The following is a 27,804-nucleotide window of genomic DNA, read 5'->3' as shown; positions in this document are numbered from 1 at the left end:
CCCTTCCTAATGTTGAAGCATTGGCATTGATATTTGTTTCCAAAGGCCAGCCCAAATCTAAGGTAATAGCATGTCAGCAAAATATAAATTTAAAATGAAGCTCATTTTGAAGAGAACCTAGATGGAAAAATATGTGAGGCAATGAGCAGTGCCAAGAAGTGGCCCAGATAATCAGTGCTGCATATATTTCTATTATCAAAGAAAAGGATAGAGAAGAATTAGCCATTTATTGATCTCTATGTTCCAAGGCATTACTAAGTATCTGACGTGAATTTTCTATTGACTGCTCATCACAACGTTGTCAGATGTGTATTAAAATATGTCTTTTACTGATGAGAAAGCCAAGGTTCAGAGAGATTCAAATGCATGCTAAGGTCACATAGCAGCAGGGCTTGGTGGCTGAGCCCACCCACCCTGGAGTCGGACTCCCTGGATGTGTGTTCTGGATTCACCATTTATTCATCCTGTGTCTCAGGCAGCTTTCTCATCTGCAGAATGTAGAGGGTGATAGTGCGTGTACCTGGGAGTTCAACTTAGTTTTACCTTGGGTTGATTTTGGAAAAATCCCTGTGCACAAGTTGGCTGGTAAACCAAAATATTCTGAATAGATGTATATTGGAGAGGTTGGTCTGGGACTCTTTTTTTTTTTTTTTACCAATTTTTTAAAAAATTTTATTTATTGATTGATTGATTGCTATGTTGGGTCTTCGTTTCTGTGCGAGGGCTTTCTCCAGTTGCGGCGAGCGGGGGCCACTCTTCATCACAGTGCGCGGGCCTCTCTTGTTGCGGAGCACAGGCTCCAGACGCGCAGGCTCAGTAGTTGTGGCTCACGGGCCTAGTTGCTCCGCGGCATGTGGGATCTTCCCAGACCAGGGCTCGAACCCGTGTCTCCTGCATTGACAGGCAGATTCTCAACCACTGCACCACCAGGGAAACCCTGGTCTGGGAATCTTAACATCTCGTGATCTCAGGAGTGAAGACCACGGGTGATGGGACTTAGCCCCTTCCCACCCCAAGCTCATAAAAGCCTTTGATGTGGGGGTCTTGAGCCTGTGATGCAAAGTCTTAAAGAAATTCTGTGACAGCATCACTCCTAAGACCCATAAACTTTGCCTCGTATGTCTCCTAGTGATGGATGAAGGGAACCTTCCATGTTACAAGTTCAGCATTAGCAGTCTTTCCCTTACAGAGGACCCCGCTCTTGATGGTTCTCTGATTGCATCAGGAATTCAGGACACAGGTGGCATAGGGGGCAGTCCATTGGCTGCTTTCTCTCTCCACGAAGAGCTCCTGCTGGCTGAACTAGAAGTAGGAGGGAAAAAAATGTGTGCAAACAGCAATCTGTCATGAGTCCGGAGAAGAAAGGGATCTGATTAGGAGAAACAAGTGGTGGCTTTTGTGTGTGCCTCCTACGTCAGCACTTCTTCCGAGTCGGGGAGAATTGCAGCCAGGGAAATGAATAATGTTGAATTTACTACAAGTTTACCTGAGATTAAGGGCGAGTTGGATACAGCCAGGTATCTTTTGGTCCAGTGTTGACTTAGTCTTGTTGTCACAAATCAGCTATTGATTTTTGGGGTCCCCATTAGTCTTAGGGAAGAGAGCTAATCCTTCTTTCATGTGTGTTTATATACCATATTTGGCCGGAGCTCGGGGTGCACTTTTCACCTTGATCTGCAAGTAGAAAGGTAAACACATGACCTCAGTACTAGAAGCCACCCTGGCTGGTCACTCTCCACTGTTTGTTTAATTTCACTCTGACTTCTGCCTGCCTCCCAATCCCAGGTATTCGGACATGTTACAAAAAGAAAGAGACCCTGACATCAAAGCACTGGTCATGATTTTACTAGGGGGCACCTCTGAAAGCATTTGTAAGGCCTGTGTGAATGGCTGGTGCTGTGACCTCTAGAAAATACTTTACTCTCCAAATTGGAGCTAACAGATTTATCACTTGCTGGGCCCCGACCTTCCAGGTCAGCCTAGGGTTATTTTTGTTTATTATGGGCGAAGACATGGTAGTCTTATTACAGAAGCCTAAAGAGCAAATATTGAGAACATGATTTAGGGATTAAAGAGAATTCTGAAAGCATATTTTTGATTTTAAAATTTCCTATAAAAATGTTAACTTTGTCAACATCTGCTTGAGATCGTTGCCCTTAGACAGATGTCTCTGTCAGCCACCAGCATTGTAACAGTTCAGGATAATGGATGCTTTTGTCTCCTTCTCTGTGGAATTTCAGTTTCTACTCTGTGGAAGGCTAATTCTGATTACAAAGGAATTCTGAGCACAGTTTGGTTGTTTTTGTTTTATTAGTCGTATGAAGTGTGTTTCAATAAAGGGAGTTATCAACATATGCGATATAAAATCACCTTGTTCTATTCTGAGTTTATTGAAAAGATAGTGATTTTAATACAGTTTGAGACATTCCTTCTTCAAATCTGCAGAGCAGGGCATTGACAGGCAATATAGTTCAGCAGTGTAGAGCACAGAATTTGGTAGACTTAAGTTCAAATCTTGACTTACTATCTGTGTGACCTTGGGTGAGTTATTCCAACTCTTTAAACCTTCATTTCTTAATCTGTAAGTGGGGGTAATGTTGGCATTGACCTCACAGTGTTATTGGAAGAATAACATAAATGTATGTAAGATACTTAACATTATGCCTTACGCACAGTAAACAATCAGTAATAGGGTAGCTGCTATTATTATAATTATTCGGTCTCCAAGACCTCCGTTTTACTCATTACAGATGACCATGACTTTTACTTTACAAAGCAGACTGGACTGTCTTTTCACCTCAAAACATTTTTGGATATCCACCAATTAATTTTTTTAAATGTCAAAAATTTAAAGGGTGCTTCCTTTGTGCCAGTCTCTGCTTTATGCGTGTGGCTCACTTACTTCCCACAACCACCGTTTGCCATCTCCATTTTACTTATAAGAGCATTGAGACTCTGCAAGTTTCATAATTTCCCCAATGTCATATTGCTAGTATGTGAGCAAAAATCATCTAGCTCCAGAGCCTATCTCCCTAACCACTGTAGTATACGTACTGCCTCTCTTTAATGTCTTAGAATTTTAGTTCTATACATGATCCTCTGCCATGTTGATTTTTTTTCTCCCTTTCTATTTGTACTTTGACAGCTTTCTAAAACTGCCTAGGTGTCTCTCAAATTAAATGAATTAATAAAGGAATAAATGAACAGATACAAAACCTTTATTACTCACTTCTAAACACCTTATGATCTGGTTTTTGTCCCGCTGCCCCTGAAACTTCCCTCTCCAAGGTCACAACTGCGTAGAAAAATGACTGCACGTGAATAAGAAAGTAAGGAATTGTTTAGAAAGCTGTGGCAATAGTCCAAGTGAGAGCTGTTGGTAGCTAGGACTAGAGGAATAGCAGTGAAGATAGAGAGTATTAGATTACGGGGGTATATTTTTGAGATAAAGTCATAAGGATACACTGGTTGATCTGATGTAGGAGGTAAGGGAAAGAGAGAAATAATGGGTGACTCCATTTGATTTGAATAATCAATCGGTGGATGATGTTGCTGTTTACAGAGAACAATGGATTTGGAGCAGGTTTAGGAAAAAGATATGTGGGTTTTTTTGTGTTTGTATTTGTGGGGGTTTTTTGTTTTGTTTTGTTTTTCTGGGAGAGTGTTGGAGGATGGAGATATCAAAGGATTTAAAAGTCTGGAGCTCAGAGAAGGATCTCTGGTATGAAAATGACACGTGAAACCCTAGGTATGATCACTTATGGAGAGAACATAGACAGAAGAGAGAAGCAGCCCAGGAAAGAGTGCTGCCATTTAGAAGCTGAGCAAAGGAAGTAACAAAGGATAATAAGAAAAATGGACAGTGAGATAAGAATAAAATGAGGAACCTGGTGTTACTGGAGGCTATATATGTACTCCTCAAGCTTTTCTGAGCTTGGTATGCTGGTGAAAGCCTCTACATTTTACATACCCTGTCTCCAATGCCTACAAGGCCTTCCTCAATTTCTCTGTCTGGCAAACTCCTACTCTTTCTTCAAGACTTAGTTCAATTCCTTGGAAGCCTACTCTGACTCCTCACCTCTTGTTTCCACAGCACTGTGTCCCTAACTCTATTTTAGCCCAAATAACTGGGCACTTAGGATTGTATAATCTGTCTTATAAACTCTCTGGCTCCACTGAGGTCAGCTCCTTGAGGGAATCATTGTCTTTTATTTCTGAATCTCCAGTAACTAGCACAGTGAATGTGGAAAAATAAGTATCTGACTATCATTGATTGAATAAAATGTATGCATGACTAGATTCCCTTTTGACCTCCAATATTTAATGTCAAACCATTTAATTCCTACTATAGGACTCCACCTAGAAGCCCAATAGTGAGTTCCACCTAGAGATCAAATTCTGCATTTCTCAACTTGAAGTTATTCACTTCCCTTAAGACCTCCTTCTATTTCTATTTATGGTACAACTATTCTCTCAAGTCCTTCAAGATTGGAAGCAAAAATCACTTTTGACTCTTCCCTATATATAGCCAGTCAGCCACTATTCCTGTCCATTTTCCCTCCATATATCTTGAATCTGAATCTTCTTTCTTTTCCGTAGTTAGCAACTTGCCCAAGGTCACTGAGCTACTCAGATACAGAGCCAGGGCTGGAATCCATTCTGTCTGACTCACTAAGTAATATCACCTTTCTGGCTTATGCTTGGGTAACTGGGATCCTTTGATAATATGGCAGGCAATTCCAAAGAATATAGCTTGTAATTTTCTGGAACATTTTGGGAAGGAAAATACTCCATGGACTTTTGTTTTTTCTTATGTCTGAGACGTAAACCAACTATTTTATGAGGCATTGACAGAGAAATAGATGGATAGACTGATTTATTTCCCTCAATAGGATGTAATCTGATGACTGTCTAAGGATATAAAAGTTTATAAATATAGTAAAGTATTTGTATCTAGAATATTTCTGTTAAAAATCATCAACTGCATTAACTAGGACATCTTACTTCCACTCCCAAAGTTCTATTCTACTCAATTTTTATGTCTTCTCCCAAGATTAAATTGCTCCTTAGGATCTCATCCTAGCCACAGGGTCAACGTTATAATCCTGAATTTCCATACATTTTTGTCTTAGCCCTGGGTGATATCCAGAGAATGTTTGGGGACCAGAATGAATAAATAATTGAATGTCCATATTGCTTAGTAAGTGAATATGTAAATGTATATGCACAGTAGTACCAAATAGCTGACTGGTGTTTTTTTCCCCTTTCTTACCATTTAGCTGTAAAGGAAAGATGGAGAGGAAGTAAGCCTCTCACACTGTGACACTGTGTCATCACTAATAACTGCTCCATCTCTAAAATCATGAATTCTCACATCCTTCTTTCTGATTTCTGCTCTACCTAAATTTTACACTATACCATTCCTCAAACTCATTGGTTCCACCAGTTTGATTCCCTACTTTCAAAAATCCATAGATTTGGCTTCTAATTCCTGCCTGATTAATATAACTGGATGCGAACTCTTGCTGTAAATGCTATAAAAACTAAACAAAATATATGAAATGACTGTTTTCAGACAGTACATAACAGGAAGTGCAGTGCTGTGATTCACATATGATTGTTTGATACTAGAACACGATGCAGGGAGGGGAATCTCAAGCAGAGCATAGTGGTCTCACTGAGATGAAGAGGGAAAATAAAAGAGCTGGGAAAGACTAAGGGAGCCAAAATTTGTGGAGCAGGGATGAAGCTAAACAAACAAACTGCTATGGACTGAATTATGTCACCAAAAATTCATACGTTGAAGCCCAAACTCACAACATGATGGTATTGGAGGTGGGGACTTTGGGAGGTAATTAGGTGTAGTAAATCTATGAAAAACTTATAGTTAACATTATGTTTAAACATGAATCATTGAACTCTTTCCTCCTAAATCAGGAACGAGGCAATGATGTCTTCTCTGACCACATCTATTCAAAATTTTACTGGAGACTGTAGCTGGTATAATTAAGGCAAGAGAGAAAAATAAAAGGCAAATATAAGGGAAATAAAAATGTAAAACTGTATTTCTTTCACAGAAAATATGATCATGTATTTAAAAGAATTTAAAGAATCTAAACTACTCAAACAAATAAATCAGATCTCAGGGTACAAAGTCAGCATGTAAAAATAGTTTTATTTCTATATACTAGCAAATAAATTTTGGAAAATGAAAACTTTTAAATACTACTCACAATATCAAAAACATGAAATACTTAGGATAAATTTAACAAAATATGTGCAAGACCTCTACCCTGAAAACTATAAATCATTACTGAAAGAAAGAAGACCTAAATAAATGGCAAGATATAACATTATACTGAATTGGAAGATTCAGTTTTGTTAAGATGTCCATTTTCCTCAAGATGATCTATAGAATCAATGCAGTCCCAACCAAAATTCCTGCAAACGTTTCTTTATTTGAAGACATTGAGAAAGTGATTCTAAAATTCATGAATATGGAAGGATATAGAATATTCAAAATGAGTTTTAAAAAGGAGAACAAAGTGGAGGTACTTACAATATCTGTGCTGTCAAGGCTCACTGTAAAGCTATAGTAATCAGAACAGAGTGAGATTGGAGCAAGGATAGACAAATAGAACAATGGAACTTGATACTTATCTTCGATTCAGGCCTCTCCCTTGAGCTCCACAACATTTTTTAATAACTATTTTATGTCTCTTCTTGAATGTCTTAAAGACATCCTAAGTTCCATATATCTTAAACCCAACCCATTATCTTTTTTCTCCTAAACCCAGTCCTTCATTTACATTCCCCTGCTAGTTGTACAAACCAGAAACTTAAGAATAATCCTCAACCCCCTCCCTCTCTTTGATTCCTTACTGATTCCTTACTAGGAACCTTCAGTCTTATCTCCTAAATATCCCTTGAGTTCATCCACATTTCTCTACTTCCGTCACCCTATTCTAATATCTGCTGCCTGGACTTCTGAAAAAGTTTCCTAAACTAGTTAACCCACATCTACTCTTAACTACCCCCAGAGTATATTTTTGAAATGAAAATTGTATCATGTTAAACCTTGCTTAAAATACTTCAATGTCTTCACGTTTGTTGTAGGAGAAAGATAAATTGTAATACGGCTTTCAAGGTTCTACCTGGTCTAGTCCCTGCTTGCCTCCCTAACATCACCTTACACCATTCTGTCTCTTGCTTTCTCAGAGAGCAGTGCTTATGTTTTTGTTTTTGTTTTTTATGCAGAGGAATACTAGCTCTCATAATGTATTTGTCAACTGAATGAATTAATGAAGCCATTACATATCCTAACATTACTACAGCAAAGATACAATGATCTTTCTATTTCCTATAGGAACTTGACAATAAGTTGATATTACATGTGAAGTTCTAATGTTTAGACCATAGGCATAGTCAAGTTACTGATGCATGCACATTCTCCAAAATCATAGGAGCTTCATAGTTTTCTTCCAAAGTCAATGCATCATTTTTGTGTTTTTGATATATGTTAAGTGCTTATATTTAGATGCCTTCCTGTGAAATTGAGAACTGAAAGATTTAATTTAAAAGTATGTTCCAGCATGTGTGCCTCTGTTCATCATGTGTAGTTCAAAGGTGATGCAAATGTAGAGGGTTGCATTATAAAAGGCAAACAGTGTGTCACTTCATACTCAGTGTTTTAGAAGAGAGTTCTCAATTTCTTGGTCATAACACACTTAGCAAAAGACATGCATCACATACTCCCATGCGGTGCACCAGAGGTTACATGCAATTTCCTGAGTGCTAACTAAAACTCCACCTTACTGTCTCTCTTTAAGAAAGCGTATTGTAAAGCAAGTGGGTGAGAGTGACATTATTTGGGGGATAATCTTGAATCTGATTCATAGTGCTCTAAAATTACATCATTCACAAATTTCAGACTTTACCTACCTTTAATAACAAATTACTTGTGGTGCAGCTTACCAGTAAACTGGGCATAGGAGTGCATTATGACACTGAAGTATACAAACTACTTGTTTCGAAGGTAGTAATTCAGTGGTCTTGAACCATCATTGTGTTCTAGCCTGAATGAATATAGCAACCTCCGTGCTGAACACCAGAGGGGAAATTATGCACACACGTACCAGTATTAAAATATGCCTTTATGTAAAAACATTTCTCTATTGAATGTGTCCATAAGCCCAAATGTTCATGCATATTCCCAATAATGCTGCTTATAAATTTTCTTACCCACAAATATTGGAGAGCAGAGAGCATGGAAATCTTGTTAGTAATATACATTTCTTAAACAGTTATAAAACTAGAGAAAGTAATATCCTCTAGACTTTTGTGAAGCTGGCTGTACTGTGATTAATTTTACTAGTGACTCTATACATGAAGAAGTTATTAGGAGTTCATAGATTCCAGTGGGTTTAGCTGGTTTCCTCTCCACTCCATTGCTGTCCCATTTTTCTAAGCCATCCCCTGATGGTCAATGTCTATGAGAAAAGCTGAGCATTTGTCCTAACCCCTGCAGCAATCTCTTCTGGGGCATCATCTGGTCTTTTCTCGAAACCTGGAGCCCTGTGTTTTCTACGGGGGTATTTGTTCTCACGTTATAAATCTTTACTCTTAAGAAAAACTTCCCTAAAATTCTGTTAAATCTGACTTTATACTACTTCCACCCACAGATCCTAGGTCTGACTTCTGGGTCACACTCAACAAACTTCCTCAATAGTCTGCTTCTTCCCCTAATATTTCTTTGTCAGTTTTCTTGCCTTTGAGTTCCATTTTTTTCCTGCTTAATCTCCTCAGTCCCTTCAACTCTTTCTCATGTGAAATATTTCTCTAACCTCTCAAGCAGTGCCCCTCTAAAAGTATAGTTTCCAAGGTGGAAGGTGGTGTTCAAATGGGTACCATTCACTAATTTTTTTAATATTAAGGGGATTCCACAGGAAGTGGCATTGAAGCTGAGGCAGATGGTGAAGGGAAGGTATGCAGTTAGAGGGAGAGCTTGTGGAACAACACAGAATCGTGAAAGCTTGTGACATCACAAGAAAGTCAGTATGGCTGGCAAGTAGAGTGTGTTATGCTAAGGAGTTTGGTCATTTTCATTCAGGTTGTCCAGAGCTTTCAAACTTTCTGAACAAAGCCATTGCATGGTAAATTTCACGTTTTAGAAAATCCCCTTTGGTATTAGTGTTGCAAAGGTTTTACAAGGAATGAAATTAGTGCGGGAAAGCTAGTTAGGATATTTGACTAAGTGAAAAGGACAGGATAGAAACAGAGATGGATCCTAGGCACATTTTTTTTTAAATCCGCAAGAGTAGATAAATAATTAAAGGATGTTTCTAAAATACAGGCATTTAAGAACACACTTGGAGTCTATGTCTCTAGTAATCCTGCAGAAAACATACCCATTTCTGTCATAACATTCCAGAAGCAAATTTGTTCCACTCAATGGGGCCATGTCCAGTCAAAGAAAACCCACTAAAATATGAAGCCTCAGGAACCTGGAAATTGCTGAGGACAGTTGAATATGTCATCTCTGGAGAGTGCTGTAGTCCCCCAGTCCTAGTTTTGTTCTCTGAGAGTATTATAGTCTTTCCTGCAGTGATATCCTTATTCAGGATAAGGATGATCCAGAGTATGTTTATTCCAATGAAATGCTAATAAATTGTAGTTGCTTCAGTTATGAATTTGTTACATCTCCAAGTCACATTGGAAAGTGGAGTGGGTGTGGGAGATGTCAAATCTTGGAACCAGTGTTTCACAGAAGTGTTATCTGGCTTCTCGCCAAACACCAGTGCCTGCTGACTTATGAGTGACACTTTTATCTTGAATCTGATGCAAAGATTGTGTTACATTCAGCCCCGGAATGTTTTAAAGCCTAAATAATCTGGAGAATCCCTTTTGCTTCATCTTGGTGCTAGCTCAGCAGCTTGATTTCTACCTCTGCTGTCACCTGGTCTTTCTGTTCTTTTGGGAGAAACTGTGGGGGAAGACATGGCTTCCTGAATCCTAGGCTGCATTATATTAGCAGGTTGTCAATGTCTCACCACCTTCCTTGCAAAGCAGGTGCTGTTACAGAATTAGCAGACCGCACCACCATTTCAGGGATCTTTGCTACCCTCGGCAAAGCCTGGTTTTCTTTTACACTCTCACATAAAGGGCAGACCGGAGAAGCCACCTAGGGAAGGGCCATACAGGGTAGATGGAGAGTTTGGACGGCTGAAAGGCAACTACTCATGTCTTGAGCCCCTCTTCTGTATCACTGCGACCGTCAGTGCTGGGGACAGGGAACACAGGAGACTTCAACTGTTTTCAGTGCTATGAAGCGCACTCAGGAGATATTTAGCACATCAGTGAATGAATGGACGATGGCCCCTGGGTAAACACCATGATCTCTCCACTCATCCAGGATTCTGCTCTGACACTTGTATATGAGGACCCCTCTTGGAAGTGGATCTGCCTGCTTAGCCTCTCTGATATTAACTTCAAGCGACAGGGATTTACTACTATATCCGCATGGATTGATTCTTCACGACTATGACACCATTCTTGAGGAAACAACCTCCATATTTTACAAACTCATAAATCAGTATTTGTTTTTATTTTGTCTAAAAGATACCTTCTTCCAGTTCTAAAATGTATCCCCATATCCCGTGGTGGCTTATTGACCAAATATGTGTTCACTATTTCCAACTCTCGTAACTACATTTATTAATTCATTCAGGCAGTGAGTGATTTTTAAGTGCCCATTAACGCTCAGGCTTATATCAGTTAATGTGGAGGATACCAAGGAAAATATGATAATGTGTTTGTCTATCTCCCTAACCCCTAGAATGTAAGTGCCTTGAAATCAGTGGATTTTTTTCTAATTTCTTCCTATATGCCTAATTCATTCCTTTATACCATGTAATACCATGTAATAAGTACTGAATAAATGATTTTTGAAGGGTAAGTGGATAAATGAAAGAATGATCTTGCTAAAAGAACAGAGAATGCATTTTTCTCTTTTAAACGGACAGTAATTCAATGGGCCTTGAGGAATAGGCTAAAAAATTCTCTGAAGTCTACACATTCTTAATAGTGAAAGAATTTGTCAACCCAGAATACAAGTCTCTTCTGCATAATTCTCCAAAGAAGTAGTTTTAGGATACAAATGAAATAGTAGTCTTATGTATCTGGAGTTGACTACATACATTCAGTAGTCATGTACGTAAGATTCAGAAGGCGGTTCAAGTAAATGAACCATGAATTCCACAAAATTATATTAATGAGCAAAGATGGAAAGTTTTCTTGTTCATGTGAACACCCGACATTTTCAAGCCAACTATTGAATAAATAAATAAATGCAGATAAGTTTGGATTACCCAGAGATCTCTGGAACTGTCAAGTCACCACAAAACTCCTATAGGGATTTATGAACCCTTAGAAAAGTATACAAAATGAATACTTTGTGAAGAAACTTACATTAATAATATAATATAATGTTTGATGATGTAACTTTCAACTGAGCAGAGTGTTTGATAGCAGTGGAACGAACCAAACATTTACTGAGCACCTGCTGTATAACAGGCCCTATCTTTGGGGATAAAGTAATTAATGAGGTCCTCAAAGAGCTAATATTTCAGCTAGTGAGACAAGACAGAGGCATCTGCAAAGGTATCTGACACTAAAAGACTTGAGAGACCATATAATACCACAGTACTAGTTATCGCAATTACTTTCTAAAAGCATGATAATAAAAACACATGAATGATTCTTTGGGGCAGTCATATACCCTCATCTCTCCTGCCTACCTTGACCTTGAAATTTAAAGCTGATCTGCTCTTGATCCATGGTGCTGAACAGATCCTAATAAAAAGGAGCTTGGCGGTGCTTTGAGACCAACCACCTAGAGGGGTGGGATAGGGAGGGTGGAAGGGAGATGCAAGAGGAAGCGGATATGGGGATATACGTATACGTATAGCTGATTCACTTTGTTATACAGCAGAAACTAACACAACAATGTAAAGCAATTATACTCCAATAAAGATGTTTAAAAAAAAGGAGCTTGAGCCCTTTGGTCTTTCCAGAAATGGCCTTACACTCTCTACTTTGTTTCTATTTGCTTCTTCTTCTTCCTTCTACCTGCCATTTACTATTTTTTAGCTCCAGAGTACTCCTTAAACATACGGAAATGTTCAGGTACTCTTGCTTTTACTCTCGGCATTTCTTCTCAGACATAGGTCCACCAACTGGGTCCAGGCCCCAGGACTGCCCTGTAGATAAGTTTCACAGCTGGGACACAGTGTAGCTTCTTCCCAAGTCCCTCCTTTGGGAAATATGCAGGGATATTTAATTTTGTGATGCTGAAAACCCCATCTTTGTTTTAGATGGATATCTTATTTCTACTATAATTTGAATTTGTATTTTTTTCTGACAGAAAAATGACATTATTCCTACATGAGAGAACATGAAACTGGATTTGTTAGATTCAAAAGGAGTCCCATTACTGCACTTACTTGAAACAACCAAATATTTCACTGGCATCTGGGAGTGAAGCCAACAAACACAACTGGTCAGTTTCTTTACAAGTAGGATGAGGGGATTTGGGTTAAAATATTTCTCAGTTTCTTTATAGTTTTAATTTCCAAAGAAAGACTCATTGACACTGATTCCTAAGGAGGTTGGAACTATATTGATCTGAATTTCAAAATAAACACGTTATTTTCAGCCATGCAATGTTATAATTAGGAGGAACTTAGGAATCATGCATGATAGTCCTTGTATTTTACAGACATAGAAAAGTAGGTCCAAAGGGAAATTACTTGCTCAAAATCATGCATCAGTTGAGTGCAGAACTGAACTTGGACTCTTGACTTTATTCTGCTGACCTTCCATTGTCTTGGGGAATACAACCTGGAGGACTACTTCTGGAAGCAAGTGCTTAAAATCTTCCACAAAAAATCTGGCACATTCACACATGGTAAATGTGGGGTTTTGATTTAAATACTCAGCTGCTGTAGAGCCACTGAAATTGGCAGTTGATCCCTTAGCTTATATTGGTCCACAACCCAGTAAACTACCTAGGCTTGATCCCGAGCCTGAGGTGCTCATTTTTGTTCTTGCTTCCCAGTGAGCATTTAGTCCTTGCTGGAAAAATATTCCTAAACCATCATGAAGGTGCAATGAATTTAACTTTCTGAATCTGTTCTTTTCCATATGTGCCTTCTAACTGAAGCACCATATTCAGTATTTCTAACTTAGAAAACATTTTATTTCATACTCCATAATTAAGCTTTTTAGAATTCAGGAATGACATCCAAAACTTTTTAAAGAATCTTAGGAAATGTCTGACACTCTCTAGGCAAGACCTATGAGTTTAATCAAGGAATGCTTACTGGATGTTGCAGGGACTTCTTCAAACTCGTTTTATTAGTTGCTCCTGAATTTTCAAATGATCATAATTTGCTTCCATTTCTTCTAAAAACTTGAAGAAATAACACATTTCTTGATGAGAGCATTCTGAAGAATTATGGAAAAAAAAGAAACTGTGAGTATTTTAAGATATATTCAGTTTTCCTCAGAGTCATGAAAGCTGTAGCCATACCCATTTTTGCAGAACCATTACTTCCTCTCTAGCTACCATTTCTAGATTTAAAACCCTGGAAAAGGTACAATTTCACCAGCCACCACTAGTACCTAGTGTCAGCAGCTCATATAAAACCTGGGAAAATATAGTAGGGATTAAAGAAATCTGTAAAACTGTGAAGTAAGGCCAAAGCATGTAAAATGCAATTCCTTTTACTGAGTACATAATTTATTAGGAAAGCTCTTTATTTATAGGAAATATGCTTGATACCTTATCCTTGGCAACTGCCTGATATTTTTTTTAGAAGAACAAAAATGGATAAAATGTTTCCCAGTATAGGAATTCATTCATTTCTCAAGAAATATATCTATGTCTTTGCTTCATACTCACTCCTCTGTCCCCAAGCACAATTCTCCTTTCTTACCTGTCTTCATCGGTCCTAAAATAAGTCACCTTCCTGTAAGCAATCTCAGGGCTAGAACTAACAAGCGATCATCCCTACCCTTACCCAGCTCCCTACTATCTCCTCCTTCCCCCAGGCTCCATCATGTTCACTATTAAATTCAAGTAATGAACATTTGGCTTTTGGAAGCCCATTGCTATTGTTTTACTTCTCTGCTGGTTCTGTGAGCCATGGCTAGTTCTGTGAGCCATGGCTAAATTTGTAGTGAGGGGGATTTGGTCTTTTTCCATGGTTATTTTCTCAGGAAAACATCAATTACCCACAATTGAACAGCTTTGCAAGTAGAAGGAGGCCTTCATTTTCAGACCCCTTTTCTCGAAATACAGTTGAGAGAAATCAATGTCACAGGTAATTTCTCTTGACCAGAGGTCCCCCGTTCTTCCAGGTACATATTGCACTTGTATATTTAAGCTGCCTGACACCCTCAGGTCACCTTCACAGGGTCTTTAGCTGCATGTTGAGGGGGGCCATGTGAGCATCAGGACTTAGGTGTAGAGATTAGTTTTTGATCCTCTTAATTTGCTGTCCTTTGCAGTTTCTAAAGCTCAGTTTAGTGTCTGGAAAGGGAATGTCCTGATTTATTTTCTCAAAGTAAAGCTCTGAGATATTCTATCTAATTGTCATCTTTAAGATTTCTTTCTATTCTATGTAAAGGATAAGAGAAGCCTCACTTATTCATTTTGGAGACACAACTACTTTTGGGGGGTGATGCAGGAAAGTGGGTGGAGACAGCATAATATGTGGCCATTGATCAATGAAGGGCAAGGTGGAGAAGAAATAGAGGGAAGGCTCTACCCTGAGCCCTACACACAGAAGTTCTAGGCCAGCTGGCACTATGATGCTGCCTTTGGTTTTCCAACTCTATTCATACCCACAGCTCCATTGGTTGCCAAGGAGCTTGCTCAGGCCAAGAATAAACTTATCCCATGGCTGCTGAGAAGAGTTTATTTGTAGAATGTGGGGGCTGGGGTATAGACGTTGCTTAATAAAGTTCATCATCTCATGAATTCCTTATTTAAAACTTTGCACCCAAGGCAATGTGTCTCAGAGCAAAACCTAGGTTGTTAACTTCTGAATTTATTTGTGGAGACTTCATGTGGAAAACAATCAAAATTCAAGTTTTAAAAAATTATTTCAATAAAATATCAAGTTTAAAAAAAAAGAACTCTTGCTTTAGGATTTGCATTTTCATCAATTGTCTCAAATACTAATAGCAGTTCAATGAGGCAAATCCTTTGTTACAACCCAAGTGAATTTACACCTGGGCTAGAGTAATAAGAGAAGATGTTTAAGGTTAAAAGGGGGAGTGAGTTAGAAAGAGCTACCAGTCTTCCTTGGCACATCTTTACATCTGAATGAAAGCCAGATCAATGTGGTGTTTTATTTCGGTTTCTTGTTCATTTACCGTGCAAAAGAGATTATGTATCTCCTCAGATACCACAGTCCTGAATGTAGAAGAAAGCATAGAGCACAGGCTGGTTACAGCCTTAATTATTACCATCATTATTATTACCATTAGCCATCCTATATAGAACACTTATCATGAGCTAAATACAGTACTAGGTATTTTATATGTCATTCAATAACAGCTCTATGAACTATTATTTCCACCTAAACTCAATGGAGTTAAGTACTTCATTCAACATTATACAGCTCACAATCAACTGAACTGCAATCCAAAGGTTCAGGCTATCGATCTGCATGAAACCTATTTTGTAATGAAAATATGTCCTAAGATGCATTTTCTTCTAACAACATGGACCAAAAAAAAAAAAATTCCAATTTTGGTTAAATTTGTATTGAATTCAGTAGTTCTGGACCACCGGTGCTTTTTTGGACTCACAGAAATTTCCATGAATCAGTATTGATTCTTCCATACAAGGAGCAGAGTAAAGGAGACCATGGGGCAGGGACTAGGAGGTAATTTGATCATCCACCAGCTGAAAAAGTAATTATTATGTTAAAAATAACTCTGAAGCGTTTCATTTCTTTAAAAACCATCACATCTCAAATAAAGAAATTCTATGGATAATTATTTTGATTTCATGGTGTTTTTTTGTCGTCACTGCTTTTTGTTTTCTTTTTTTCCGGTTAGAAACCACCTGCTTCCTCCCCAAATTGTTCCTTTTTAATCATGAAATATTTTAAATATAACGTTAAAAATAGGGAATAATACCAAAAAATCTATGTCCATTCTCCAATCATGTTCTCTTTCTCTCCTTCCTCAGAGATAACCGTATCACACATTTAACATTCATCATTCCCATGAATGGTTGTATACTTCTATGTCTGTAGATATTCATACACTTTATAAAGTACCATTTTTCAAGCTTTTAAACTTGATGTGAATAGAGTGGGAGAGATCAAGATGGCAGAGTAGGAGGACGTGGAACGTACCTCCCCCATGAACACATCAAAAATACATCTACCGGTGAAATGATTCTCATTGAAAACTAACTGGAAACTGGCAAAAAGAATACTGTACAAAAAGGCTATAAGAAAGATCCACACAAAATCAGTTAGGAAGGGAAGAAAAGCAATCAGATCTGGATCTGTGCCCCGGGAGGGGACTCAGAGGAAAAGGGAGATTACAGGGGCAGAGATCCTCCCTGGGTAGTGAGTGGTTCAAGCCACACACTGGATGTCCGTCCTAGCCCTGAGGTTCCTGAGGTTCGGCACAGGGAAGACGAGCCCCCTTGGCTGACTGAGGGGTTAGTGGGACTAACAGGAGGGCTGTGGGAAGCCTGGACTCCGTGAGGAATGCGTGCACCCGAGGCAGGATGAAATAACTAAATATGTCCTTACTTCAAGCACAGTAATATGTTAGTGCTACATTAACCTTTTTTTTCAACTTCAGTGAGATGTAATTGATGTATAACACTTTGTAAGTTTAAGGTGCACAATGTGATGATTTGATACACATATATATTGCAAAATTATTACCACAGTAAGGCTAATTAACACCTCCATCACCTCAGACAATTACCATTTGTGTGGTGTGTGTATGTGGTACGTGTGATGAGAACATTTAAGATTTGCTCTCTTGGCAAATTTCAAGTATATAATACAGTATTGTTAACTATATATATATATACCGAGAACTTATCTTCTAACTGGAAGTTTGTACCGTCTGACTAACATCTCATCTCCTGCCCTTCCTTCCCTTCACACCACCCCTGGCAACCATCATTCTACTCTCTGTTCCTATGAGCTTGGCTTTTTTAGATTCCACGTGTAAGCGAGATCATACAGGATTAGCTCTTCTGTGTCTGACTTTTTTACACTTAGCATAATACCCTCAAGGTCCATTCATGTTGTGTCAAATGGCAGGATTTCCTTCTTTTTTAAGGCTGGATAATAGTCCATTATTCAAATTTCTTTATTCATTCATCTGTTCATGGACACTTAGGGTGTTTGCATGTCTTAGCTATTGGGAGTTATTTCATTTTCTTTGAATATATACCCAGAAGTGGGATTGCTACGTCATAGAGTAGTTCTATTTTTAATTCATCTGAAGAACCTCCATACTGTTTTCTGTAGTGGCTGCATCAACGTACATTCCCACCAACAATGTACAAATGTTCCCTTTTTCCACACCCTCACCAAAACTTGTTATATCTTGTCTTTTTTATAATAGACATTCTAACAAGTGTGAGTTGACATCTCATTATGGTTTTGATTTGCATTCCCTTGATTAGTGATGTTGAGCATCTTTTCATTTACCTATTGACTATTTGTATGTCTTCTTGGGGAAAATGTCTATTCAGGTTTTCTGCCCACTTTTTAATCAATTTTTTTCTCTTGAGTTGTATGAGTTTCTTGAACTCCTTATAGGATACATGGTTTACAAATATTTTCTCCCATTCTAGGCTACCTTTTCATTTTATTGATTTTTTTTCTGTGCATAAGCTTTTTAGTTTGATGTAGTCCCACTTATTTAATTTTGCCTTTATTGCTTGCTCTTTTGGTGTCATAACTGAATAATTGTTGCCAAAACCAATGTCAAGGAACTTCCCCCCCTGTTTTCTTCTAGGAGTTTTATAGTTTTATGTCTTATATTTAAGTCTTTAATCCTTTTTGAGATAATTTTTGTGAGTTGCTTAAGAAAGGGGTCAATTTCATACTTTTGTATGTGAATATCCAGTTTTCTCTACAATATTTATTAAAAAGACTGTCCTTTCCCTTTGAATATTCTTGGTTCCCTTGTTAAATATTAGTTGACTATATATGTGGGTTTATTTCTGGACTCTCATTGCTGTTCCATTAGTTTATGTGCCTGTTTTTATGCCAGTATCATACGTTTTGATTAATATAGCTTTGTACTATAGTTTGAAATCAAGATGTATGATGTCTCCAGCTTTGTTCTTCTTCTTCAAGGTTGCTTGGTCTATTCAGGGTCTTATGGCTCCCTATGAAATTCAGGATTGTTTTTTCTGTTTCTGTAAAAATTGCCATTGGAATTTTGATAGAGATGGCATTGAGTGTACATATGGCTTTGGGTACTATGGGCATTTTAACAATATTCATTCTTCCAATCCATGAACATAGGATATTTTTCCATTAGTTTGTGTCTTCTTCAGTTTCTTTCATCAATGTCTTATAGTTTTCTGTGTACAGCTCTTTCACCTCCTTGGTTAAATCTATCCCTAAGTATTTTATTGTTTTTGATGCTATTTTTAATTGGATCGTTTCCTTGATTTCCTTTTTGGATAGATCACTGTTGGTATAAAGAACTGATTTTTGTATGTTGATTTTGTATCCTGCAGCTTTACTAAATCCGTTTATTAGTTCTAATAGCTTTCTTGTGGAGTTCATGTTTTCTACAAGTAGGATCATGTCATCTGCAAATGCAGATATTTTACTTCTTCCTTTCATATTTGTATGCTATTTATTTATTTATTTATTTATTTATTTTCTGAATTGCTCTGCCTGGGACTTCCAGTACTATGCTGAATATGAGTGATGAGAGTAGGCACCCTTGTTTTTGTCCTGATATAGAAGAAAGGTTTCAATCTTTCACCATTGAGTTGTAAGGTTTCCTCTATCATTTCCAATTTTATTTATTTAAGTTTTATCTCTTTCTTTCTTAGTCTAGCTAAAGGCTTGTCAAGTTTTTGTTTATCTTTTCAAATAACCAGCTCTTAGTTTTGTTGACCTAGCTATTGATTTCCTGGGCTATATTTCATTTATTTCTGCTCTGATCATGTTATTTCCTTCATTCTGCTAAAGTTAGGGATAGTTTGTTCTTCTTTTTCTAATTCCTTGAGATAAAAAGTGGTTTATCTTTTTTTTTCTTAATCTAGGTGTTTATCACTGTAAACTTCCTTCTTAGAACTGCCTTTGCTGCATCCCATAAGTTTTGATATGTTGTTTCCATGTTAATTTGTCTCAACATATTTTTTTATTTCCCTTTAACTCATTAATTGTTCAGGAGTGTGTTTAATTCCCACATATTTGTGAATTTTCCAGTTTTTCTCCTGTTTTGACTTCTAGTTTTCTACCATTGTTTCAAAAATATACTTGGTATGATTTTAATCTTCTTAAATTTTCTAAGACTTGTTTTGTGACTTAGCATATCACCTATCCTGAAGAATGTGCCATTTGCATTTGAGAAGAAAGTGTATTTTGTTGCTGTTGGATGGAATATTCTATATTTGTCTGTTAGGTTCATTTGGTCTAAAATATAGTTCAAGTCCAATGTTTCCATATTGATTTTCTGTCTGGATGATTTTATCCATTGTTGAAAGTGGGGTATTAAATTCTCCTACTATTACTGTATTGTTGTCTTTTTCTTCCTTTCGATCTGTTAGTATTTGCTTACTATATTTAAGTGCTCTTATGTTGGGTGTATATATTTTTAAAATTGTTATGTCCTTTTGATGAATTGACACCTTTATCATTATACAATGGCCTTCTTTATCTCTTCTTAAAGTTTTTGACTTAAAATCTATTTTGTCTGAGATAAGTAAACCTATCTTTGTTCTCTTACGGTTTCCATTTGTGTGGAATATCTTTTTCCATCCCTTCATTTTGAGCCTCTGTTGTGTCCTTGAAGCTGAAGTGAATCTCTTGTAGGCACACATGTAGTTGAGTTTTGATTTGTTTTGTTTTGTTTTATCCATTCAGTTACTCTATGCCTTTTGTTTGGAGAAATTAGCCCACTTATATTTAAAGTAATTATTGATAGGTAAGGACTTATCAATGCCATCTTATTATTTTCTGGCTATTTTGCAGTTCCCTTGTTATTTTCTTCCTCTCTTGCTGTCTTCCTTTGTGAATTGATGATTTTCTGGAGTGGTGTGCTTTGGTTCCTTTCTGTTTATCTTGTGTGTATCTATTATAGGTTTTTTCTTTATGATTACTATGGGGCTTACATAAAACATCTTATAGATATAATAGTCTATTTTAAGCTGATAACATCTTAACTTTGATTCCATACCAAAACTCTACCCTTTTACTCTCCTTCCCACATGTTATGTTTTTTATGTCATAATTTAGCTTTTTTATGTCATATATCCATTAACAGAATATTGTAGATATAATTATTTTTAGTACTTCTGTCCCTTAATCTTTATAATAGAGGTAAATGATTAAACACACCACCATATCACAGTATTAGAGTATTCTGAATTTGACTATTTAGTTACCTTTACCAGTGTGTTTTATATTTTCATATATGTTCATGTTACTAATTAGTGTCCTTTCATTTCATCTTTAAAATCTTTCAGCATTTCTTGTAAGGCAGGTCTAGTGGTGATGAACTCCCTCAGCTTTTGTTTGGGAGTTTTTATCTATGTTTCATTACTTAAGAACAACTTTGCCAGATAACGTAATTTTGGTAAGCAATTTTTTTTTCTTTCAGCTCTTTGAGTGTATCATCCATTACCTCTTGACCTGCCATATTTCTGTTGAGAAATCTGCTGATAGCCTTAGGGAATTCCCTGTATGTGAGGATTTTTTTTTTTCTCTTGATGCTCTACAAATCTTTCTCTGTCTTTGATTTTAGACAATTTTGTAATAATATGGCTTTGACAAGGTCATTTTGGGTTTAAATTATGTGGGGATTTATGAGCCTCATAAACTCCCCAGATTTGAGAGGTTCTCAGGCATTATTTCTTTAAATAAGTTTTCTTCCCCTCTCTCTCTCTCTTCTCCTTCTGGGACTCCAATAATGCATAGATTACTTAATTATATACCATATTTTCACATAGGCTTTCTTCAGTCTATTTTGTTCTTTTTTCTTTGTTCTCCTCTGACTGGATAATTTCAAATGATCTGTCTTCTACTTGACAGATTCTTTCTTCTGCATGATCCAGTCTGTTGTCGATGCTCTCTATTGCATTTTTCATTTCATTGATTGTATTCTTCAGTTTCAGAATTTATGTTTCGTTCTTTTTTATGATTTCTATCTCTCCATTAAACTTCTCATTTTGTTCATGTATTGTTTTTCTGATTTCGTTGAATTGTCCTTCTGTGTTTTCTTGTAGATCATTGAGCTTCCTTAAAACAACTATTTTGAATTCCTTACTGGGCAAATCACAGATCTCCCTTTCTTTGGAGTCAGTTACCAGAAAATTATTGGTTTCTTTTGTGGTGTCATGTCTCTTTGATTTTCATGTTTCTTGAAGTCTTTCATTGCTATCTTCATGTGTAAAGAAGCATTCACCTCCTCCAGTCTTTGGAAGAGACATACCTTCCTTCAGGCTTGTTAAGAATTCTGAGGTTTTCTCAGATCTTTTCTATGTATACACCTGACCCACACTTCTTGTTCCCTCAGGGGGAATTCTTAAGATTGTATGCCTGCAAAGCCAGGCTGGGTGCTGATAGCCTCCCTTTTGTTTTCCTTGCCCAGTGTTGAATGCTTAACTTTATGTGCTTTCTCCGAAAACCTGCAGAGTTGGGACAGCTTCCTGCACATGCTCACTAGCCATTTGCAAAGGCTTGTTCTCACTGTCCTCTGGGGCATAAACAGAGAGACGTCCATGGGGTGTGGGGTGTGTGTATGGGTGAGGCATGCATAGCATTAGGGGTGGCCCTGGGTCAGTCTCCATGGGCAAGGTGTTCCTAGCAGATCAAGGATGGACTTTCTGATGGGGTCTGAAAAGCAGTTAGTAAGATATGTATCACTTTGATACTTTCCTTTCTGAGCCCTGATTTCTGTTCTCCCAGCTGCTCACCACCCTATAGTCATGCAGTTCATGATTCAGTGTTCTGTAAGCAGGGGGAAAGAAATGGGTCTCTTTGGCGGTACTCCCCATATCTGGGGAAGCCAGGAGCTCACTCATACACTCCACTTTCCCTAAAAAAGAAATCACGGGCTAAGAAGGTCTCTCTTAGCACTGAGCTGTGCCACCTTGGCAAAGGGGCAATGGGGGGTAAAGTGAAACTGTTCCTCTTTTCATGGTCAATGCGTCCAATCTTAGATTCTTTTTTCCAACAGTGTCCTGAAACTTCTCTGCTAAACTCCTGGACTTTCACAAAAGCCCTCTCATCTGTGAGTAATTGTCAGAATCATTGTTCTTTGGGGGGAAGATGGTAGAAAACTTTTATTTCTCCATGTTTATGATGTCATATCTACATTAACTCATGAGGCTCTGCATCACATTAGGAGAGAAGTCTGATTTTTAGGTGCCAAGTAATACTTCGAAATGAAATTATTGAATGATTAAATATGTAAATATAAAAATAAAAGCATAAAAGAAGTACAGAAAAATACATTTATCTGTTCTTATAAAGAGAAAAACCTTTCTAAATACAAAAGCAAAAAGAATAAAGGAAATATCAAAAGATTTAAATATATAAAAATTTAAATATTGAGATTAAAAAATACTACAAATAATTTTTTTAATTTAATGTTGGAAAAACTGCAAAATATGGCACATTATTTTTTAAAGTTTCATGAATTAAACTGTTATAAATCATAAGGAGAACATGAAAACTGTGGTAAAAATGTACAGGTAATATGCATAGACAGTTTGCAATAGAAGAAATACAAATGGATAGGAAATGTGAAAACTTTAATCTTATTATACTTAAAAAAAGTAAAATTAAACCAAAAATAAAATTCAATTGCCATCTATTAAATTGGCAGCAGCTTTTAGTTGCCCTCCTCATCTTCTGTTTTTCTCTCTGTTCCTTTACCCCTTACTGGCCTTGTGAAGCATTTTGTTCCTATGTGATTTATTTCATCCCCATTATCAACTGTCCCTATCAAAGCTTATCCTCTGAGAAGAATCTAATCTCAAAACAAGGAAATGTGATTTCTTTTACACCTTGTGTTTTCTATTATTCTCTTTTATTTTAGAACAATAAAAGGTATTTTAATTTTAATCCCAGGTGAGAGGTAAAATTTTGGTGGACTTGTGTACTTCCCAAAAGACTCAAACACATTGTTATGGTAACATACCATCTTGCCAGGGTCAGTTGGGCAATCAGGATGGACTGAAATACCCGGATCAGAGTCTCAAAAGAAGAGCCAGAGTGTGGGCAGTCTAGGAGAGAGAGGATGTGGAAATAGGTTTGGAGAAGGAAGATGAGCAGGGGAGGAAAAGAAGGAGAGGAGGCAATTGCACCCCAGCATCCTTGCATGGAGGACCTTTGGTAGAAAGACAGTCCCTCAGGGACTATTGTTTATGCCCCTGGTCTTCATGGTGCAAAATGCCATATAGGATGTATCAATATCATGATTGAGAGCTTTGAGGACGGTATAGGGCCTGTTTACGAGGGGATTGGAATGTTGTTCCCGTGCTCTTTGGTATTTAACAAGGCATATTGAATCAGTACAAAGCAGAGTGGGCACTAATGGTCAACATATGTTTGTTCTCTACATCTGTGTCTCTATTTCCACCTTGCAAACTGATTCATCTGTACCGTTTTTCTTGATTCCAAATATATGTGTTAATATACTATATTTGTTTTTCTCTTTCTGACTTACTTCACTCTGTATGACAGTCTCTAGATCCATCCACGTCTCTACAAATGACCCAATTTCGTTCCTTTTTATGGCTGAGTAATATTCCATTGTATATAGGTACCACATCTTCTTTATCCATTCGTCTGTCAATGGGCATTTAGGTTGCTTCCATGACCTGGCTATCGTAAATAGTGCTGCAATGAACACTGGGGTGCATGTGTCTTTTTGAATTATGGTTTTCTCAGGATATATGCCCAGTAGTGGGATTGCTGTGTCATATGGTAATTCTATTTTTAGTTTTCTAAGGAACCTCCATACTGTTCTCCATAGTGGCTGTATCAATTTACATTCCCACCAACAGTGCAGGAGGGTTCCCTTTTCTCCACACCCTCTCCAGCATTTGTTGTTTGTAGATTTTCTGATGATGCCCATTCTAACTGGTGTGAGGTGATACCTCACTGTAGTTTTGATTTGCATTTCTCTAATAATTAGTGATGTTGAGCAGCTTTTCATGTGCTTCTTGGCCATATGTATGTCCTCTTTGGAGAAATGTCTATTTAGGTTTTCTGCTCATTTTTTGATTGGGTTGTTTGTTTTTTTTAATATTGAGCTGCATGAGGTGTTTATATATTTTGGAAATTAATCCTTCGTCCGTTGATTCGTTTGCAAGTATTTTTTCCCATTCTGAGGGTTATCTTTTCGTCTTGTTTGTAGTTTCCTTTGCTTTGCAAAAGCTTTTAAGTTTCATTAGGTCCCATTTGTTTATTTTTGTTTTTATTTCCATTACTCTAGGAGGTGGGTCAAAAAAGATCTTGCTGTGATTTATGTCAGAGTGTTCTTCCTATGTTTTCCTCTAAGAGTTTTATAGTGTCTGGTCTTACATTTAGGTCTCTAATCCATTTTGAGTTTATTTTTGTGTATGGTGTTTGGGAGTGTTCTAATTTCATTTTTTACATGTAGTTGTCCAGTTTTCCCAGCACCACTTATTGAAGAGACTGTCTTTTCTCCACTGTATATCCTTGCCTCCTTTGTCATAGATTAGTTGACCATAGGTGTGTGGGTTTATCTCTGGGCTTTCTATCCTATTCCATTGATCTATATTTCTGTTTTTGTGCCAGTACCATATTGTCTTGATTACTGTAGCTTTGTGGTATAGTCTGAAGTCAGGGAGGCTGATTCCTCCAGCTCCATTTTTTTCCCTCAAGACTGCTTTAGCTATTCGGGGTCTTTCGTGTCTCCATACATATTTTAAGATTTTTTGTTCTAGCTCTGTAAAAAATGCCACTGGTAATTTGATAGGGCATGTGTCTTTTTGAATTATGGTTTTCTCTGGGTATATGCCCAGTAGTGGGATTGCTGGGTCATATGGTAATGCTATTTTTAGTTTTTTAAGGAACCTCCATACTGTTCTCTATAGTGGCTGTATCAATTTACATTCCCACCAACAGTGCAAGAGGGTTCCCTTTTCTCCACACCCTCTCCAGCATTTGTTGTTTGTAGATCTTCTGATGATGCCTATTCTAACTGGTGTCTCACACCTTCATTTTTTTCTTCATAAAAAGCCATCCCTTTGCTCTACCCTCAGCTCTGTGTCCATGCTCTGCCCACCATGTGTCTTTGCCTTACTTTATAACACGTGATCCCATTCCCCAGTGATCTCTGTCATGTAGAAGCCACAAGATGCTGTGGAAGAGAATGAGCTTTGCAGTCAGACGGACCAGCAGCTCTGCCTCATCACAGTTTTGATGTGGGACTTTGGAAAAATTACTTAAACTCTCCAAGTCCTAGTTTCTTTAGCAAGAAATGGGGAATAGAAATATATCCTTTGCATAGAAAATTATGTAAAGCATCTAGTGTAGTGTTTGGTACCCAGTTGGCATTACATCTATGCCATTTATATTATTTTAAGATCCTATGTAACTGAACATTGCTTTTAATTTATATTTTAGCAGTTGGAATAGAGCTAAAACATTAAAACATGGTGTGTATAAAAACTGAAGTAATCTAGCTTTGCTGCATTCTAATTGTGTCATTTGATGAAATTCCTTAACTCAGTCTAAGTTTTATTATCTAAAATTTAGTAGAGTAACAGTAAGTATTCCACAGAGTTTTGTGAAGATTAAATGTGATAATGTACTAAGGTAATTAACAAAGAACCCCACCCAGTAAATATTCAACAAATATTAAGAACTGCTCTTCAGGAAATACGAAGTGAGATCAGGCAGCAGTAATTCTTTCTATAAGTTGGATTGGCCCCTCTCCCCAGAGTTCACTGTCTCTTGGGTAAGATATCAGGGTGGGGGAGGTGGAGGCCTTCAGGGATTCTCTGGGCCATGGACCTAATGTAAAAAAGTAGAAACTGAAGCTTAGGGAGCTTTGAGGCCTGTCCCAGGCCACACAGGGAGCTAATGGCCAAGTCTACTGGAGTCCTGGCTGTTTCCACAGTTCCCCAGGGTCTGACCTCTCTACCACCCCTCATTTCTGTGCCTTTTGACCTACAGGAGTGCACATCAAGGCCTTTGACAAATAAACAGTGGCCTAGAGATTAAACTGCACCTGAAGCTGGTTATGCAGGTTCACTTAGCATTTGAACCAAGGGCGGAAACTCAGTTATACCCAGACTGCAAAGGGATTAACCCATTCTCAGACTCAGCCTGTGAATTATTGCCCACTTAGTAAATACAAAGAGGAGGGAAGAACCAAATCTCATTAAAAGAAACAAATCTGTATACATTTTTTAACCGGCAAATAGAAAGTAAAAACAGTAATGAAGAAAACAATTGGAAATAATCTAAATATATTTAGATGCATGGGAAAAAATCCAGATGAACTTTCTTCTGGCTATCTCATGCATCGTGGACAAGAAAGGGAATATGAAGGAATACAGTGGAAAAGATTACTTTCTGTGAGAAATCTTGGGGGCCATCTTAGAATTCTGCCTACAGCCATCATGTTTCAAACATCTCAATCTTTGAAGCCAAATTGGACTTTTTTCTGTGCCCTGAACAAGATAACTTTTCTCCTACCTCAGGGTCTTTGCATTTGCTATTTCTTCTGTTTGGATAAAGGATTTGCTTAGAAGTTACATCCACAATGAGATCATTCTAGTTAGAGAGGTCCCTTCTGCTTCCTCATGGAAATACCTTCTTTATCTTCCAAATACTTATTGCCACTTAAATACCATTCACTTACCTACTGGTTTATGTGTTTATTGTCTTTCACTGTGCCTCTTTCCCAATATAAGCTCCTTAAGAGAAAGGACTTTAGCTTTGAGCATAACACTTAGAGCCAGGTAACCTGACACACCTCCCACTACCCACTGTGCTCTGACTCCCTTGGGGTTCTAGAACAAACCTACCTTTCCACTTTACCTTGTCCAAGGGAATGACAGATAAATTGTAAGCTTAGGTACGTAAATACTGGCTCAAAGGAGAAGAAGCATGTACTTGGCTTATCAGTTATTCAATGTTAATTTCCAGATACCTTTACAGGTCCAGCAAAGCAAGTATGAAGCCATCAGAATTGCCTTCTTTTCTCTCAAGTCTCAGGATGTGCCTCATTCCAAACCGTAAGCTGGACACAGTGGATGTGGATGTAAGTCTCCAAATCTGTTAAGTTCATTAAGCCCTTCCTTCGGTACAATATTATTTTTAAAAATCCCTGACAGTTTGTTGTGACGGAAAAGAGTCCACCATGTGACACATATTGGGTACATGTGTGTAATAAACTTTGGGATTTTAGCATCCCTTGACAATTACATTTCTTGCTGTATCAGCTGTTTTAATACATTTTCTTCTTAGTTATTTGTGTTTTAATTGTATTTATGCCCAGCCATTAGCATATGGTATTAGGTTCCAA

The 27,804-nt window shown here is 37.6% G+C and overlaps 1 long non-coding RNA gene across 2 annotated transcripts in view; it reads left to right on the top strand.

Moving 5' to 3' along the window:
• LOC132376545 (uncharacterized) overlaps positions 1-27,804 on the top strand; it is a 398,309-nt gene that overhangs the window by 213,875 nt on the left and 156,630 nt on the right. For both annotated transcript variants that reach the window (XR_009506349.1, XR_009506348.1), the window contains exon 3: positions 27,438-27,540. This is a non-coding gene — a long non-coding RNA (uncharacterized LOC132376545). The remainder of the gene's footprint in view (positions 1-27,437; positions 27,541-27,804) is intronic.

The sequence above is a fragment of the Balaenoptera ricei genome, chromosome 13, assembly GCF_028023285.1.
Source record: "Balaenoptera ricei isolate mBalRic1 chromosome 13, mBalRic1.hap2, whole genome shotgun sequence".
Taxonomy (NCBI): domain Eukaryota; kingdom Metazoa; phylum Chordata; class Mammalia; order Artiodactyla; family Balaenopteridae; genus Balaenoptera; species Balaenoptera ricei.
The sequence above is the reverse complement of the archived record's forward strand: the minus strand, read 5'-3'. Positions and strand labels throughout refer to the sequence as shown.